Source organism: Lactuca sativa, chromosome 1 (genome assembly GCF_002870075.4).
Source record: "Lactuca sativa cultivar Salinas chromosome 1, Lsat_Salinas_v11, whole genome shotgun sequence".
NCBI lineage: Eukaryota > Viridiplantae > Streptophyta > Magnoliopsida > Asterales > Asteraceae > Lactuca > Lactuca sativa.
In genome coordinates, this window is record NC_056623.2 from 214,297,661 (window position 1) to 214,303,074 (window position 5,414).

Sequence of the window (5,414 nt, forward strand, 5' to 3'; positions counted from 1 at the left end):
GTTTCTTGGTGGTTTAAGCTTGAAGAAGAGATTTGGTGAAGGAAGCACTTGAGGAAACAAGTTAGAAGAAGCAAAGGACTCGTGGGGATTCAAGATTTACCACTGTGGAGCACAGTCTGAAGGTATTAAGCAGTTCCTTGACTCATTCCTTCCAAAACCCTTTTATGCATGGGTTCTAGGAAAGGGCTTTTGTGTTTAAAACATGATCTGAAGTTGTAACTTCAGATCTGGATTCCTTTTGACCTTGAGATACATAAAGTTATCCTTTTAGCCTAGCATGAGCATCCCCTCAAGTGTATGACTCAATTCCAAGCTTAGATTTTCTATTTTGGGGCCTTAAATCCTTGCATGCACGTAAAGATTGCAACTTTACGTGAAAAGTATGCCCTAGGAGCCTAGATCTGTAATTTGGAAGCATTGCATGGCTCCAAGGGGTCTGTATGGCTCGAGAACTGATAGGACTCGGCGAGTCATAGGGGGAGACTCAGCAAGTCATATGAAGACAAGCATGGACTCGGCGAGTTGAATGAACAACTCGGCGAGCCCGATGAATATTGCTATGAACTCGACGAGTTGGATGAACAACTCGGCGAGCCGGATGAAGTTTGCCTAGAACTCGACGAGTTGAAGGAACAACTTGGCGAGTCAAGTGAGTTTCCCCAATGGATTCGATGGTCATAAAAGTGTCAAGTGGCAAGTAAGGAAACTCGACGAATGGACCTTAGATTATCAGTCAAGACCGTATGAACTCGGGGAGTCACCTCGATGACTCGGCGAGTAGATGTTATCCCGGGAAACTCGGCGAGTCACTAGTTGCACTCGACGAGTTAAGGTCAACATAGACTGTTGACTTGATCCTAACTGAAGTGGACTAGGGCGGACTTTAAGGTTAATGACTGGGTATTATATGTCACTTTTAGGTAGTGAGTTGGAGCCGCTGGTGGGGGCATATCTAGTCAAAAAAGTATTAGTTCAGCATTCGTATCAGGTGAGTCTTCTCACCATACCTATGGGTCTAAGGCGCCAAGGCCGAACCATTACATGATTATGGTAGATGTGCTAGATACTCTGTGTTTGCTTTGCTATGTGATTGCATGTTGTATGAAGACCCCGGGGGGAGCCCGTGGCATTGGATGTAAGACCATGTGGGGTAGCCTATGGCAGTCCTAGGTGAAGAACATGTGGGGTAGCCCATGTACTGGATGTAAGACCATGTGGGGTAGCCCATGGCAGTCTTAGGTAAAGACCATGTGGGGTAGCCCATGGCACTATTACAGATTTTATGTATGCATGTTTTATGTGTTATGTGTGTAGCTCTATGGCTATCAGGATATGTGATTGTGTGTGGTATTCTCTGGGAAACTCACTATGCATTTCACTTATAGGTTTTTGATTGTTGCAGGTACTTCGGAGCCTAAGGGCAAAGGCAAAGCGTGATGACGTGGCGTGTACTCTACCTCTCTTTTGGAAGTTTTGGGGACTTTCTGATGATTTCATAAAAAACACAACGTTGATGTAATGAATGTGAATTAGAAACAAATGTTTTGAAAACTTATGGAATATGTAATCGTTTGATTAATTAAAACGAAAAATTTTCTTGGTAAAAATTTGGGTTGTTACAAATTGGTATCAGAGCGTTGGTTTGAGAGATTCGGACACATCCTCGGATGTGTCAGGACTCAAACTGAGGAAGTGGTAAACGTTTTCAAAAGTAACTTAAAAAGGATTTTTAGCCCAAAAGAAGAGAGTACAATGTGCGTGATCAGCCGAGCCAAGTAAGTAGTTTCCCAATGCGAATAGCCATGTTATACTGAAAATGAGCTCTGTTGATTATGTGGAATTGCTAAGTGTATGTTAAAAAAAAATTATATACGGTTAGGAGTTGCAGCCTCAGAATGAGTGATTTAGCCTTATTCCCTTTCCTTGTTTGGATGTGGTTTTAGGGTAGAATCTCTTATTCAAAATTCTATTTAATCCTTTCTGTGTATAATTTTCATGCCTAGTAGCCACTTGCAGTGATTGGTATGATTATTGTGAGTAGGGCAATCATAGGGTATTTAGGGATTGATTCATGCGAGGGCTGTGAGTCATAGTTTTCGGTTATGATAGATTTGGAGGTACTAGGTAAAGCAAGGGAAAGGTACGGGTAGATGTGGAAGGTAGTACTGGGCCCATACTATTGGAAGCACATGACCCGTACCCGAACCCATGTTCTATCTCGGAATTCCAAAGAAGTTTGGTATGGATACAATCTCGATATGGGAATCTTGATCTTTATGCTTGTGTTATGATAGTTCAGCATGGTGGTTACGCGATTTGGAACAAGGGGATCAGGATCGGGATCGGGATTGGGATCCAGGCTGGGTCAGGCGGCCCTACCGATGGTATCGACGAGAGGCTACACGAGCTGATCGCGGCCGAGGTTACGAGGGGTATCCTTGATGCTACTCCAGTCATCTTTGGGATGGTCAAGGAGGGCATGATGGAGATCATGGAGGAGAGAGTTAGAGCATTCAGGGCCGATATTTGTGCGAGCCAGGGTGGAGCTCGCACTTCCTCGTTTAGGGAGTTCAAGGCGTGTGGAGCTCCGGAGTATTCAGGGGTCTGGGATCCCATTGTGAGTAGATCCTAGGTGGCAGGCATTGAAAATGCTCAGCGTACGAGTTCTTTCCCGGAGGAGGCCAAGGTCGGATTTGCTTCCTGTTGTTGGATAAGGTGTCTAAGTCCATAACTATTTCTAGTCAGTACTTGACCCGACCCGACATGGTCCATTTGGGTTGCATGGCACCATGCAATTGGATAGACTAAATGAGAGAAATAACACTTGGAGATTATTAATATATTATAAGTTCTAATATATTAATAATATTATTTAATTAGTTTGATCAAAGAATTAATTTAGAATTAATTAAGTGATCAAAAGATAACTAATTAAATATATGGGTTGATTTTGTAAATCATTCATATCTTGTATAGTGGGCTAAGAGGCTCCATGGATTATCAAGTTGGGTTCCACCCATAGGATGCTCCATGGATACTCCATGGGAGTGACAAACCCATGGGTCATGGAAATGAAGAGTCATGACACATTAGGGTTTACATGGTGTAACCCTAGATGTGTCAACACTATATAAGAATCCCATTCTCCACAAAATCGGCTACACATATGAAACAAAAGGGCTAGGCCGATTTCAAGAAGTGTGTGTTCTCTCAAAAGTCTTTCCAAGAGCATTTGGTGTTGTGTGAAGCATTTGAGGCATCACACTTGGGGTGCTAGGCTCACAAGGTTTCAAGGAACACAAGCAACAATAAGGTAAGTTATTCTATATTTCATTCAAGTTAGTAATTGTTCCCCATTTATGCTAGATAGGAATATAACCTTGGAATTCAACTTTGCATGATAATTAGACAAACATAGATCCAAGGTTATTAGGGTTGCATGTACACTTAGGAAGTGTTAGAATGCTCAAAACCCATCACCTGTATACTGAGGGACAGGGCCCGAGATTGGTGGGGCGAGGTTACTAGTCAGATGGGGACAGCCGGTGTGGCTAGCATGACGTGGGCTGAGTTTGTTTGACGTTTTGATCAGGAGTTTGCACCGCCTATTGAGGTGCAATGGATGGTGAGGGAGTTTCATGATCTACAGCAGACTACTAAGACTATGGCGGAAATCACCGCCAAGTTTCGAGAGCGAGCTTTGCTGATTCCTTAGTATTCGACCAATGAGGACATGAGGAGGATCCGATATCACTCTATGCTGAGGGAGGACATTCGGGAGTTTGTGAGTTTCATAGGGTGCAAAACCCTGAATGAGATGGTTGAGAATGCCCATGAAAGGGAGATGGAGTTGGAGTCTCGCACAAAGCGGAAGACTGAGCAGGTACAGGTAGCGGGGACTCAGGCTAAAAAGCCTAAGACCTCCGATTCTTCAAGTAAGGGCCAACAGGGTCGGGGCCGGTGAGCCAAGTGTGGGAGATTTCATAGTGGGGCTTGTCGTACAGGCGGGATGTCAGGATGCTACTCCTATGGCCAACAGGGCCACTTGAGTAAGGATTGCCCCAAGAAACGCTTGATATGTTTTCACTGCAACCAGACATGTGATAAAAAGGCCTAATGTTCGAGGTTGCAGGGTGGGGAAGGAGGATTTGTGGCGGCGCCTGCACCTGCCACTATGAGGATTACTGATGGCCGCCCTAAGGCGGAAGCTCCAGCGGTGAAGAGCCGCGCATTCCAGCTGACTACCGAGGAGGCTCAGGCCGCGCCAGATGTTGTAGCCGGTATGTTTTCATTATCCTCTATTCTTTTAGTGTTAAATGTTCTCATGTATGCTTATTATGCTTTGTATAGGGACCTTCCTGGTCAATGGTATGAGGGCCCATGTCTTATTCGATTCGGGGGCTACCCGATATTTTTTGTCTCTTGCACTTAGCAAGAAATTCTGGGACGCACCGGGGACTTTGGATGCCCTGCTCGAGGTGGATATTGCAAACGATCGCACCATGAGTGCTACAAGGGTATATCAGGACTGTGTCCTAAATGTGCACGGCGAAAGTGATTATTGGGATGGATTGGCTGGGGGCCAATGGGGCCATGATCGATTTATTGGGTTTTATACAAACAATCATATGTGTACATGCAACCCTAGCATTGGATCTATGTTTTCACTATTAGATACACAACATTATGAACACATAATTAAACCCTAATCATGTTTGCTATTTTCGAAATTAACCAGGAAGGTTAGATTACATACCTCTTGTTCTTATATTGTAATAACAACTTAAATCTTCAAACCCAAAGTCTTGAAAGCAAGCACCACAAGTGTAGTGCCTCTAATGGCTCACAAACACCACAAGCAATTGGAGAAGATATAGAGAGAGAAGAGAGAGGTAGAAATTCGTCCTTAGATGCTCTAGGGATCAAGTGTACGAAATCCTAAGGCCTTAGGGGTCTTTATATAGGGTTGGGATTAGGGTTTCAGTCCTTATCCTTATCCAGTTACTTGCCCACCAAGCAACCACAAGATAAGCCTTGAAAACCCTTATCTCTTGGACCTTGGACGATTTCAAGGATATCCTTATCCTTGAATTCGTCCATCCTTTAACAAGGATAACCATTGCCCTATTTTGCAACTATCACATAATTACAATTCAGCCCCTCTAGTTTAATTAATTACATTTGATCACAAAATTAATTCTTAATTAATTATTGACCAATATTAATTAAACAAATATGATTTCTCCTTTAATATATTATTCTTATAACATATTAATAAATCATAATAACCTCTCTCTATTTATTTCTCCAATCAAGTTGCTTTGGTGAAGGCAACCCAAAAGGACCATGCACCATCGGGTCAAGTACATACCAAAAATAGTTATGGACTTAGACACTAATCCAACAGTCTCCCA